General features: G+C 48.7%; 1 pseudogene; it reads left to right on the forward strand.

Moving 5' to 3' along the window:
• The first annotated feature begins 10,421 nt into the window (after window positions 1-10,421).
• On the forward strand, window positions 10,422-11,327 carry LOC130829820 (proline-rich protein 18-like; annotated as a pseudogene).
• Window positions 11,328-14,294: the final 2,967 nt, after the last annotated feature.

The raw sequence follows: 14,294 nt of genomic DNA on the forward strand, positions 1-14,294 counted from the left end.
TAATTAAGGATACTTAAACACACTTCATGTTCCTCATAGACATAAATTGTTTCTTTCTAACTATTCTTATATTACTTAAACTGTCTATTAAGAAAGCTTTGCTATCCAAAACAAAGACAGAGTTCAGCATAGTCTATGCAAATGCTTTCAAATAACAGTGTAAATGAATAAAACTTACATGCTTTTCTGAGGTTTAAAGTGTCTCTAGGTACATGTTGATACATGTCTTTCAGATTTAATAACTTTGGGAACATGACAAAACGTCTTTGGTTTGTAGATAATGTAATGTTGTGAGAAGAGACTAGTTTCTAACTGTTCCACAGATAAATATTTACTTGTAACTTTCAGATTGCTAAAGAAAATGTTAAAACCAAATATAATTTCTGATCTGGTAGGTGTTGATGAAGAGAGGGAAAGAGAAGTCTAAAAGTTCAGAAGAACACAGGTGAAAGGATAATAAATGACGATTGTTAGGTGGTTAATAGGGTTAACATATAGCATCCATGTTCCCCATTCAGTTTCAGAAATCAGTTGAAAAACAAACAAACAAACAGAAAAGAGGAGACCAAATTATCAGCTTTATAAAATGTAAGGTGATAAAGGAGCTTGTGACTTATACTTGTAACAAATTATCTTTTCTAATACTGAACACTGTCATTTGAAAGCTTACTCACAGTCACTGGTTGTCCCCCACTGAGGCAAGAATTTTGTGTACTTTCAGCATAGAAGACTATGCACAGCTTTACAGTAATAAATGTCCTTCCATGTGGAAGGAACTCAGACGTTTGAAAAAGAGAGTGGACATTGAGTGAGGTAAGGGCTAGGTACTTGTAGCATTAGTTAATCTGCTCTCCAGTTGGGAAATATTCAGATCTGGATTTAGGCCATATTAGTTGAATGAACTGAATGAATGAATAGATGAGTAAATAAATGATGTCAAAGTTTCCTAAAACTTGGGGTTGTCCCCTTCTATGCTCTGGCTAACTGAACCCACCATCTGATTCAACATTGCTACCATAATCAGGCAAGACATGGCGACTCCCCGTCATAGATGGGCCATGCTGCACTCTAGGAGGAAGGTGATTTCCTTGAGGAGTGCTGGGGAGAAAGACAGGCTTTAAATGGGCAGTCAGACCCTATGGAAACAAACCTAGCTTGTCTCAGACCCCTGCCTAGCTTCTTTGCCCTCTTCTCTTTAGTCCGGTCAGGTGTCATTCACACTGCACACTGTTCCTACTGTCTGGGATAACAGTCTGTAGCTGCCTACAAGAGACCCCTGCCCACTATCCAGTCTCCAGCCTATTGTGAGGAAGTCCACATAACCTAACCAAGCTTTAGCTCCCGTCATACTAAACCAGGCACAAGCTTAGTTTTTATGGGAGGTAAACTGGACTTCTGGAAACATATCACTGTTTGGGATAACTGTTGTACTATAATGCTTAAATGTCCTTAAATCTCTGAGTCTATTTGTACTCTCCTGCCTTATGCCAGAATTAATGGGAAGCAAACATGAATAAGATTGTCTCTCAAGAAGAATTATTCCAACAGAAGTGAGAGACATGCAATGAGGCATCAGAAGGGCTATAGAGGGTGTAAACTGTGAAAAAGTGCTATGGAAACATGAGTCACGGGGGGTTCTACGGGCAAAGGGGAAAGAGCAGTAGACAAGATGGTATCAAGGAGTTACACTTAGAACTTGAAGGTTAACTTTGCATAGGCAAGTCCCTGGAGGCTATTATAGATGAAATTGCCTTCTTCATCCAGGTGAGAGACGTGTGCACAACCACAGGAGCCTTTCCCACCAGCTGTGCACACACTGGATTACTTGGGGTGGTAGGAGTGCAACAGGGGCTTCTACAGGTTAAAAAGTTAGCTTAGTAATTATGGTATATTTTCCTTCTGTACTGTTGAAAACCATTTAAAACTTAGGATCCTCCCAGATGAACACATATCAAATAATGTAAAATTATTTAGAAGTTTTTCTTTTAATAAAACTGGTAAAGTCCCACACAGGTACATCGGATGGTTGATCACTCTGGCATCATCATTTATAATATATTGTACCTGGTCTGCACTTTGAGATTCTAGCAATGTCACCATTTTCTACAGATTTGAAAAAATAGTGTGTGCTATTTCATTTATGAAAATGTCAAAATGGTTTTAGTTTAAAAATATATTTTTGTAAATTTGTTTTCTGGTGTAAATTGGAATGCACAAAGACTGAGATAACAAGGGCCCTGAGTGAGCAACCCTGGAATAGCACATCCAGGAATCTCAAGATACACTGTCAAGAGTAATGCGGAGAAACTTTGCAGATGAATGGTTAAGAAAATACATTTTTACTTTCAGGACCACCAATCATTTTACTTTTTCACTCTAAACTTGTCTCATTAGATGTTCATGAAAAGTAATGACATATAACTGGGATATATGCTCATTTGGGGAGTTTTAGTGCCAATTGAAGCAATAATAAAATAAAATAATAAGTATTTTAAATTTTGATGAATTAAAGAGGAAATACATAAAAGTTAGACAAATTATACTTAAGATCTTTTGAGTTTATGAATATAAACTGACAATTTGTCTAGGTCTTATTTCTTGCAACAACAAATAAAAAAGTATACTTTTATTGGTATTTTTACTTTCAAATCCCCTGGCCATGCCTAGCATTGGACCTCAGCTGTCTCATGGTCCATGGTTTCTTAGCCTCTCCAGCATCCTCTGGGATTCTCTGGTGGGGTGTTTTAGCTGCTTTCACTGTCTATGCATGACTTTCTCTGATTTTGCTGTCCTTCCAGGCCTTGGTCCACTTTCATTTCTGCTTGTCCAACTACCATACTGATGCAGTCTCTAGCAATCTTTGAGGGAGCTGCTGCCCAAAGGCTTAGTTCTGCCCTGGCCTTGAGCCACTGCCCCGCCTCCCCCCCCCCACCCGGCCCCGCAAACCTTCTCCTTGTTCATGTCGCTCTTATCATGCTGTTCCAGCCTGCCCCACCCCCAGTCCTTCTGTTGCCTCGTTACCCTCTGGCGCTGGTGGTACTCTGTCCACACAGGATGACTGTTTCTGCTGCTTCTACTTCTCTACCTCCTACAGCATCACCATCTATGTCGGAACTTTGCTGTCCGATAACAACATTGGCCACTGCTGCCTCTAAACCACTTCCAAGCTTCTCCCAGATTCCTGTTTGAACCTTCATGCTCACTTCCATACTGTCACCAGGGCCATGATGTTTTGCTTACGCTGTACCTCAAAAAAATTAAAGCTCCCAGGACTTTCCTTTTTTGTTGAAATAAAGACACTTTTCTCCTATCCTTGCCTGGCTTTACTGAAGGGCCCAGAGCTGACTGGCTTGTCCCCTGGCATTAGTGCTCTTGTAGCTTTAGCCGCACTTTGATCTTAAATACTTAGAAGCTGGATTGTGTCAAGTGTGTCTGGAATCACTACTCCTCTGATCACCGGCCTTGTTTCCAAGACTGTCTCATGGGGTGACACTCAGTTTCTCACGGGCAATCTCTGCTGTACTACTTCTCATGTAATTTATTTCCCGTCTGCAGTTTCACCAGCTAGACAAGAACTATCTGAATCCTCACTGTGGACACAGGTTGAGGACATCGTGCAGAGTCTGCTGGCAACAATGAAGCCAGTGCTGTCGTTCCTCTCCACCTGTGAGTCACCAATCCCAGGAGAGGGTTTCCATTAGCTGGCTCTGAATAATTTTCTATTTTTTCAAAATCCACTAAAAATGTTTTATAAATTATATTGATTTGGGTTTTATTTATTATACAGTATGATTAGACTTCAAAGTGGAGGAATTAACACCATCACTTTACAGTTAAAACAAACTGAAGTTCATGGAGGTAAAAGTTCCTCAATGAATTATTTCGTGTGCATATGTAACAGTTTGGTGCCGAGAATTGAGAAATTCAAAGGTAAATATGAAATCGTATTGATTCTAAAGGAATTCACAGTCTACCAGAGGAGAGAAAGCTACCAGTAATACACTGTGAAAATGCTAGACACACAAGATTAGGAGGAAACGATGAATTTTGTCAAGGGTCAGAGAAGTCAAAGAAATGGTGGCATAAGTATTACTTTAGTGAGAGTGGCTGAGGGCCACGGGTGAGCCCAGGCCACACCCTGGGCCAGAACCTCTGGAGGTCCGTGCGTCAGCAGACGCTCGCTGGCGGGCCTGGGGCCGAGGCCCGTAGAAACCTGGGGCCGGTTGGAGAGTAGCTGGGGGCCACGGGAGAGTCCCACAGGGCCGCAGGTGAACCCATGGCTGACGCGGTGGACGAGACGGGGGAGGTGTGCCAGAGGTGCGGGGTGCCGTCGGGGCTGGATCCTGTCTCCCGCCAGGGTCTCGGAGTGGTGGTGGGCGGTGAGTAGCTGGGCGCCAGGCGGGCGTCTCCGAGGGCTTGGGGTGAGGCACTAGGCGATGCCAGTAGAAACATATGGTACACTGTTGTGCAGCCAGGTGACAGTGTGGAAACCACACGGGAAGAAGTTGGGGTCGAGTCCCGTGACTGTCCCGTGTGCTCTGCAGTGGGAAACGGGAAGTCAAAGTCGGGCAGTGGAGGGGAACGCAGGGGGGTCGCCTGGGGAGAGGAAGGGTGGTCCACCTGCAAAGTCCCGGGTGAAGACCCCCATCCGGAGGCAGACAGGCTGGGGGAGTCGGGCCCGTTGTTTGGGCCGTCAAGGCTGGGGGAGCGTTCAGGCCTAGAAAAGGCCATGGCCCCCGTCTCCTCGGATGCAGACCTGGTGGAGAAACCTGCTGCTTTTAGGACACCCTGCCCCCTCCTCTGGCCACAGGAATGTGGTCGTGCGTGTGTGTGTGTGTGTGTGTGTGTGTGTGTGTGTGGTGTGTTTGAGTCTGTGTGGGTTTCTGTTTGTGTGTCTGTATGGTGAGGGAGTGCGTCCTCCAAAGGAAGGCAGATCTGAAGAAAGCAGACAGACAGAGATTCAGGTAGCCAAGTGTTCTCTCCTTCTGTCTTGGGAATGGGCTTCCAGCGGGCAGGACCCTGTCAGCACCGGGCACACGCAGAAGCTCAGGCCAATGGCTGAGTCGTCTGAGAGACTGCGCGCAGAGCCTGGCTGCGCGAGGCTTTATGGAGCCTGGGCGCCGGTGTGGGCGGGGATTCAGAGCGGCAGGGGCGGAGCTTCACCGCTCCTTCCACCCACCCAGGGCCAGGTGGGGCAGCCTCCCTGTACTCGGAGAAAAAGGACTCTCTCGACTAGAGACTAGGCTCCAAGAGTCCACTCCTGGAAGGCAAAGGGCTTGGAAGGTTTGGATGGAGAATGGCTTCGGAGGAGTCCGTGTCCGTTCATGCGGTGGGGGTGGGGGTGGATGGGGCTGTGCTGTTCCTAATGGGAAAGCCTCGGCTTCTGTGGCGCCCGGGAGAGAGAAAAGATGCTCAGTACCACAAGCACCCCTCCTCACCCCACCTCAGCACATCCCAGCCCGATGGGCTAACCGGTAATTGCAAACGGCTCTACCGATAGTTTGGTATGTGTTTGAAAGGAAGACGTAAAGGAAGAGTTTCCCGCAACATGAAAGTACCAACAAACCACAAACAACAAAAAACCAACTGCAGGGATTCGCAGCGCTACACTCTGCCTTTCTGCTGGCAGGATTCGCAACAGACAGTGCCCCAGGAGAAAGGGAGGATCACTGGATGAGAGCGGGTGGGGGGGAAGAGAAAGGAAAGAAAGGAAAGGAAAGAAAAGCTGCGTTTTTCTGGATTGCTGTCATTGTTTGTTTCTGTTTTGTGAGCATGGGTAGGAAAAAGAGAAACTGAAATGGAGCGTTGCCTCCAGACTACCGTTGCAGTGATTGGTATGTGAGAATACAGAGTCACAGGGCCCTGGTCCATCGCCCGAAGACACCTGACTCCTTGTTTGGCATCTTGTACTTCTCTGAGGAATGGAGGGGAACAGCCTCGTGAGAGCAAACCCACCTTCGATATAGCTCTGCTTCTCCAAGTTGGTGCTCAGCAAAGTGGGTGCTGGACAGACTGCTCACGGGAAAACGCTGCAGCATCCAAGGGACTGGAGAAGGACCCATGGGGAAGCTTCCTGGGCCTCGCCGACCTTTAAGGTCACGTGATGCCCTTGAGAATTTCTCACCTAAGGCAGCTTCTCTCTCACCTGTTTTCACACCTGACATCAAAGGATGGCACCGCCATTTGCATAGCCGTGTTTACGTGACCTTTCTGCTTAGCTGCAGGGAAATCGCTGCCTCTTCTGACCAGGCTGTTTCTTTTGGGGAAGAGCAAAACCGGATTGCTTTTTACACAGGCCTAGCTTTGCTTTTGGTTTTGAGGGGATTTTGTTCTGTGGTTTGGGGGGCGGGTGTCTGTGTGAATGTGGGTGTGTTTGGTTTGGGGGTTGGTTTATTGTTTTCCTTTCTTTTTTACTTTTCTTGTCTTTTTGTTGTTGTTTTGGTGTTTTGTTTGTTTGTTTTTTGGGGGTGGGGTGGTTGCTGTCGTCATGATTCCCTTCCTGCATTCCACAAGCTCCTCATGGTCAAGTATACGTACCGTGGTTTTCCTTCTTATGGGGACTTGAAGTTTGTTTCCTATGGCCCCCATGAACTCCCGTGACATTGACCTCTGCGGTGCCTGCCCGCTCGGTCTCTCCTCTGTCACGTGCCTCTTTGGCTGTTGGTCCGTGCCAACGTCCTCGGTGGGGAGAAAGCCGGACAGGACGTCAGTCGGGAAATGCAGACCTCGTTTCGAGCATCCCGTCCGGGGATGTCTCTTGGCAGGATAGATCCTCAGGAGCACAGTGGCTCGAATTGTGTCTTTCCTTCTCATGGGATTAGTTGCCATTCCAGTGTTCGGGGGAGGGCAGGGGGAGTCTAGAACACCCTTCACCGCTGCACCTAGGTCGTGATGGACACCTAGAGGCCCTCTTTCCATTGAATTCTTTGGGGTACCCCCATCACCTAGCGAGAGCACTCCTTGTCTTGCCAAACGACCCAAGTGTGGGGGAGCGGGTGCCCCTTCCAGCTGGCACCCTTGCCCTTCTCCATGAAAACAATTGTTTCAGTTTGAATTGCATTTTTAGAGATTGCTATTTTAAGTTAATTTAATTTTAAATTATGTAAAATCATTTACATGATTTCAAAGTCAAAACTACAAAATATTCAGAAATGTCTAGCTTTTATTCCTTTCTCTTACCCAGTTTCCTTCTTCCTCAAGAAAACATTTTAATATTTTATCATTTAAAATACATAAGTGTTTATAACATATATATTTATAATTATATATACATATAAAGCCAATATGTGCATCTCTATTTTAACACAAAAATTAGCATACCAGAGACATTCTTCTTCACCTTACTGTTTTCACTTAACATGCCATATAGATTCCACCAGAACAGTATTCAGAGATATTTCCCACATTTTTATAGTTGCTTAATATTTCATCGCATATAATTGATGCAATCCTTACTGATTGTCATTTGGGTATTTTCTATTCTTTTTCTGTTAAAAGCAATACTTCAACAAGTAACCTGGTGCATTGGTTATTCTGTATTTTCTTCCATGTATTGTTAGGGTAGAATTAGGGTTGCTGGGTCAAAAGTTAGTAGCATGGCAATATTTGGAGATGTTATCTTGCCAAGATGTTACACTATTTTGTATCCTCATCAGTGATGCATACGAGTGTCCCTTTTCTGTATAGTTTAACCAATAGGCTGTAATATTAAATATTGATGTCAGATATTTGATGTCATATAGGCCAAAAGTGATATTTCAGCTTGGTTTTACTCTGCATATATGTATTTTTTAAGCTCTTTATTGGAATATAATTGCTTTACACTGTTTTGCCAGTTTTTGAGTTACACCAACGTGAACCAGCTGTATCCATACATATATCCCCAAATCCCTTCCCTCCCACAGCTCCCTCCCTCCCTATTCCAGCCCTCCAAACCATCACCCACCACGGAGTTGATCTCCCTGTGTTATTACTCTGCATATATCTTAACATGGAAGACAACTTTTTTCATGTATTTGAGGTTTATTTTTATCTCCTTATATATGAACTGTAAATTCATATATTTTGCCAATTTTTCTATGTGTTTTCTTAAGAAGTTCTTTCATTTATTAAAAAAAAATTTTTTTTTCTTTCGATCTTTATTGGAGTATAATACCTTTACACCGTTGTGCCAGCTTCTGCTGTACAACAAAGCGAGTCAGCTGTATTTATACATATATCCCCATATCCCCTCCTTCTTGAGCCACCCTCCCACCCTACCTATCGCACCCCTCTAGGTCTTCACCAATCAGAGCCTTGATCTCCCTGTGTTATGCAGTTGCTTCCCACTAGCTGTTTTACATTTGGTAGTGTATAAATGTCACTGCTACTCTCTCACTTTGTCCCAGCTTCTCCTATCCCTCTTCCCGTGTCCTCAAAGGAAGTTCTTTTAAAACTATAGCTCTGTTTTTTGTGATGTGAGTTGTAAATACTTTCCTCTAGAATCTCACGTATCTTTTTTACTTTTCTCACAGTTTTATCATGCATTTAAATATTAATTTTATGTAGTTAATATTAACAGTATGTATCATATTCATAGATTGTGAAGATATTAACTTATGTTTTCTTATAATAGTTGTATAGTTTAAAAATTATTTATTCTTTAATTTATGTAGAAATTGTCCTGGAACATGGCAGGAGGAATAGATGCAATATATCTTTCCCATATGGCTATCCAGTTATTCCACCATCACATTAATAGGTCCTTTCTCCCCTGACTTGAGATATTATCTCATATACTAATTTTCTTATGTGTTTTTAACTTATTTACGGAGTTTCTGTTCTCTTTTTTTCCCCTAAAGTAAACATAATTTTGACTGTCTTCTCATTTGATCTTCTTTCTCTATTACTTCCAGTCACACCTTAAAAACCATATTCCTTTCCTACTTAGACTATTTAATCTTCAGTTTCAGCCTGGTTCAGTGATTCTTTCTGGGGAGAGGAGTTATTTATCAGAATCACGTACCAAGCTTTCTGTCAACCTGTATTTCCCTCTACTTCTATCTTAAATCTTTGGCGTGTCTTCTCAGGATGGTGCAGTATACGTACATGAGAACATGCCTGCACATGAGTACACACGCTTCCCCTCACAACAGCAATGCCCCCAAAGGTCATCTGTTGATATGGGAATGTGTCGTAGCCCTCAAGGATGCTGGGAGGAAGTGAAGGTTGAGAACTTTTGGTTTGCTCACATATAGGATTTATATGACAGTGATAATAGTACTTAATAGTTATTGAGTCCTGAAAATATGCCATAACGTGTGATATTTATCTGATTTATACCTGTTGTCTTATTATCCCTCATAATAATCATATAATTATGTCTCTTTTGGAAACTGAAGCTTAGGAAAGTTAAACAGTGTGTTCAAAGTCATGACTAGTAAGGGGCAGGTAGAGTTGAACCCGTCTCTTTTTGACGTCAAAGCCTGTGCTTGTAAAAGCTAACCATAAAAACTAAGAATGGACTTGAGGACACGGGGTTGGGTGGGGCAGCGAAGGCGAAGCTAGGACGAAGTCAGAGAGTAGCATAGACATAGATACACTACCAACTGTAAAAATAGACAGCTAGTGGGAAGTTGCTGTATAACAAAGGGAGATCAACTCCATGATGGGTGATGCTTTAGAGGGCCAGGACAGGGAAGGCAGGAGGGAGTCATGGGAGGGAGGGGATATGGGGATATATGTATAAATACAGCTGATTCACTTTGGTGTACCGCAAAAACTGGTACAAGAGTGTAAAGCACTTATATTCCAATAAAAAGCTTAACAGCAACAACAAAAAAGCTGACATGGATGGATCCAAATGGTAACTGTGTGCCAACGTGTTGTTGAGAGACTTGAATTTCTCTAAATAGTTTTTACTGTGTATGGGCTGTTGTTGTATCCCACACATGACACAGGCCTACAGGACAAATGCTATGTGGGTGGCCGCGTGCTTCCTGCGGTTCTTGGTGATACTCTTATGGATTATGGGTTGTTACAATGATAGTCGTGAAACTGTTATAATGGGAGGAGTTTCTTTTTTAAACCTCCTGAAAGTTGACATATGCATCCTTATCATTCAGCATGTGTTGGAGGTGGGTGTGTGGCAATTGCTTTTGGATGTTTTTAGGGAACATGAGCCAAATAGAAACTTTTAAAAAATCCTAAGTCAACCCAGTTTCTATCCTTCCCTCTTCCACCCTCAGGACCATTCAGGAAGGCACAGGAGTGTACAAATATTAACACATTTATGCTTTTCATTGTTATGGGAATTCGTGAGATCATATTTTCAAAGTAAAATATTAACTTTGCATTTGTATTAAAAATATAACAACTGGGAGGTTGTTAAAGAATAAATTGAGGCTGTGTATGTGAATGTTCTTTGATAGCTGATAAAGAATATGAAACGGTGGGGAGGCCCAGTGGGTCGTGACACGCGCCGGGCGCCTAGGCTCCTCGCCCCGCCGCATCCTGGGCCTCCGCGCGCGGCTCCTCCTCCCGCCGGCGCGTCTGGTTCGGCGTGGACCCGGCGGCCGGTGCTGCCCCGCCGAGGTGGGCGCGGAGCCGCGAGTCCGGGCAGAGCCCAGGGCCCCGGAAGGGAGGGAGGGAGGAAGCAAAGAGGAAGGAGGGGTGCCTTGGCGTGAAGCCCGGGGTGCGGGCGCCAGGACGTGAGGAAGCCTGAGATGCCGCGGCCGGACCGAGGGCGCTGACGAGCCGCTGGCCCGGCCGCATCATGCCCTTCCCGCCCGCGCCCGGCGCCCCGCAAGCCCGGCGCCCCCCGCAAGGCGGCGGCCCCCACCTCACCGCCGCGGCTGCGGAGAAGAAGAGGCGGCCCCCCCAGAGCCACCCCTCGGGCTGCTGTCCAGCTCCTGGCCCTCCGCCCCCCTGAAGTGGCCGCTGGCCCGGCCTCCCCGGGTGCCCCGCCCGCACCCCGGCCGGCCGACTCCGCAGACGGCACCGCGGGGACCGCGTAGGGCTCGGGGCCGGGTCGACGCCGCCCTGCGCTTCTCCCTGAGCCTCATGCCCGTGGCCGTCCTGGTCATCCAGCTGCGCCACCTGGAGAAACAGCTGCAGGCGCGGCCCGGTCGGGCGGCCCCCGGCCGCCGCCCGCCCCTGCCCGGTGGCCTGCAGCGCCCTGACCGCGGCCCGCCGACCCGCGCCCGCTGCTGAAGCTGTCGTTTCTCAACGAGCGGCGCAAGTACGACGACGTGCAGTATGAGGAGGAGGCCGCGGCGGCCGACCAGGGCCCGGTGCGCCGGTGCACCGCGGGGCCCCTGGACGTGCAGCCGCACCTGAGCTCGCTGTGACCGCGCCCCGGAGACCCCGCCTCGCCGACGAGGATGCACCGCCCAGAGCCGAGGGGCCCACGCGGGACGCGGCCCGCCTGGTGCTCGCCCTGCCCCGCGCCCGGGCCTGCCCCCACGGCTCCGCCTTCTGCACCAACTGTTGACCTCTTCCGCGCTCGCGAGTGTCCTCGGGGCTCGTGGTAGGGGGTGAGCGGGGGTGGAGATGCCTGTCAGCCCCGCCCCTGAGGTTCGCGTAGGTCCCGAGCCCCTCTGCCTGGACCTGGGCCCTGTCTGCGGGTGTCGCCCTGCGGTTGCAGGGTGCTGGGTGCCCTAGTGCGAGCAGCGGGTGACAGTCAGGTGCTGGGGCGCCGGGAGGGTGGCCGTCTGGTGCAGAGCTGGACGCAGTGCTGCATGGACGACCTTGTTTCGCCTGCGTAGGAAAGACGTCCCGGGGACTTGGAAAGTCTGGGGACTCCAGGGAACTGAACTTCCCAGCGGGATGCTGGCGGGAAGTGACCACCAGGAAGGTCCGCCTGGCGAGTGGGCGCTGTGATGGGCGCTCTGTGGTCACAACACTGACTCATGGGGGCTTGCGAGCCCACGCACACACGTACACACACACTCACACGTGCTTCCCTTCACGCAATCTGAATGCTTTTCCCTGAGACCAGGAACAAGATGAGAATGTCCACTCTCACCGTTTCTACTCAGCATTGCTAGAGGTCCCAGCCAGGGCGATTAGGCAAGAAAAAGAAATAAAAGGCATTCAGATTGGAAAGAAAGAAGTGAAACTACTTCTATTTGACAGTGACAACATTTTGTATATAGAAAATCCTAAGAGATCCACCAAAAAACTACAAAACAATCCTATTTACAATATTTTAGAATAACTTTAAAAAGCAATTAATGCTCAGAAAGAAACTTAAGAGAAATGCCAAATAAACTCCGAAAGCTGGAAAACATCACTGTAAGAAATTAAATTAACAGAAAGACATCCCATAATCACAGATCAGAAGACTTAATATTAAGATGGCAATACTCCCAAAATGATCTACAGACTCAACACAATCCCTATCAAAATCCTAGTTGGCTCTCTGAAGAAACTAACAAGCTCCTTCTAAAATTCATATGGAAATTCAAGGGGCAGAGAATAGACAAAATGACCTGGAAAATGAAGAACAAAGTAAGAGTACTAGGTAGAGCAGGACCAGAGTTCTAATCCTACTCTCAAACCACTCAGAACATGTCCTCAGTCTGAAAACTCAAATATATAGTTAGGGCAAATAAAAACTCTGGGCTTGGGTTTACTCGTGGGATTTTTCATATAAAGTTACCATTTGCTTTATCACTTTGTAAAAAAGCTGAGTTACAGACTACACACCAGGATCAGTGTTTCTAAATCGTGTATAAAGATTCATAGTGGCTCCTGTGACCTGGAATCAAGGAAAAGTCTCCATTGCTGGTTAAAATCTAAAACACTGTACTTTATGATGCTTCAAATATAGAGTAGTATCTCCCTCTGAAACCACAGTTCCACCTTGCAAAGTAGTACAGTGGCAGTCTTCCTTATTCTGACACAGTCTAATGAGAACTTACGGAGCTCAGGCTGAAGAAGAGTGCTTTCAGTATTTAAAACTCTATAGCAATTACTTTTCCAAGGAGTGACTGTACTTTCATCAATATCCTCTTGGGTAAAAATTTCTGGATCTTCTCCCATCATGTTGGCTGAATGTCTCTTTCCTATGTTGAATCAGTCAACTCCTTGGAACCGGCCAGAAAAGCCACAGCCGGGAAAACAACTTCGCTCCGCCGGGTCTAGGGAGGGAGGAGTCAGCCGTGGGGCGGATGCGCCATCAGCGCCCACTGCCCTTCCTGGGAGGTGAGGATCCCAGCCCCGCAAAGGGCTACAGACCCCCAAGCCCCAAAGGTGACAGAGGAGGCGCCAGCTGCCACCGCCCAGCGCGACCAAGGCCGTCAGCCCCGCCCCCACCCGCAGGGGCGACCCCTGACCTCCCCCGCCCCCGCGGAGACCGAGGCGCTACCGCTGGAGCTGCCTTTCCCCTATCGCGGAGCAGGGGGAAGCCCCCGCATCTCCCCAGCTCTGGAGGTCTGAGGTCCCCGAGCCACCGCCTCCGTATACCAGGCAGCCGCAGCTCTCTGGGGCTTGGAGTCCTTTAGGGGGCCATTATGTGCTGCAGCGGTGGAGCCGGGACTACGACTCCCACAATGCCCCGCGCCTGCCCCGCCCCAAGCCCCGCCCCCTCACTGGTGGGTTCCCAACCGCCCCAGACTACATTTCCAGGCGGCCCTGGCGGCTCTCTTGCTCTCCCGCCCTCCCTCCCGAGACCACTGCCGAACTGGGCGTCAGCTCGCGGAGGGCTTCGGGTGTCCGCCTGGCGCCGCCCCGCCAGCAGCGACTTTCGCACCTCTGCACTCGCGCTGGAGGCAGGAGCTGCATGGATCACTGGCTCGACTGCGGTGCGCGACACACCGAGCCCCCGTCACCCCCGGTCCGGGCGACCCCTCCCGGGTCAGCCCTCGTCCTGAGCCGCCCTGGGCCCCCAACGGTCGGCGCCCGCACCCCGGCTCCTGCACTCCCGCGGTGGCCGCCCCCCACCCTGAACACGGACTCCGCCTCCTCCGCCGCTTTCCACCCGGAGGTGAGTGAGAGCTGCGCCCCATAGCCCCCGACGGCCCCACACCGACCCTGCGCCTCCGGAGCCGGAGCCCCGCCAGCCGAGCACCGCCCTGTCCCCCCGCTGTGCCTCGTCGCCCCCTGGCGTCCAGCCACGCCGCCGCTCGGCCCGCGCCGGGTCCTCCCCGCCCGCTCTCCACTCCAGGTCCCTCCCGTGGGTGTCCGCGTCCTCCCGGCGCCCCTGCCCCCAGGTCGCCGCACCCACCCTCCCCTACGTCGCGTAGCCCGGGGTTCTGTCTGCGGCCCCGGCCCCTCCCCGCCGGCCTGGCTACCCCTTCCCGGGACCTGGTCCG

This window comes from Hippopotamus amphibius, chromosome 10 (genome assembly GCF_030028045.1).
Source record: "Hippopotamus amphibius kiboko isolate mHipAmp2 chromosome 10, mHipAmp2.hap2, whole genome shotgun sequence".
NCBI classification, from domain to species: Eukaryota; Metazoa; Chordata; class Mammalia; order Artiodactyla; family Hippopotamidae; genus Hippopotamus; species Hippopotamus amphibius.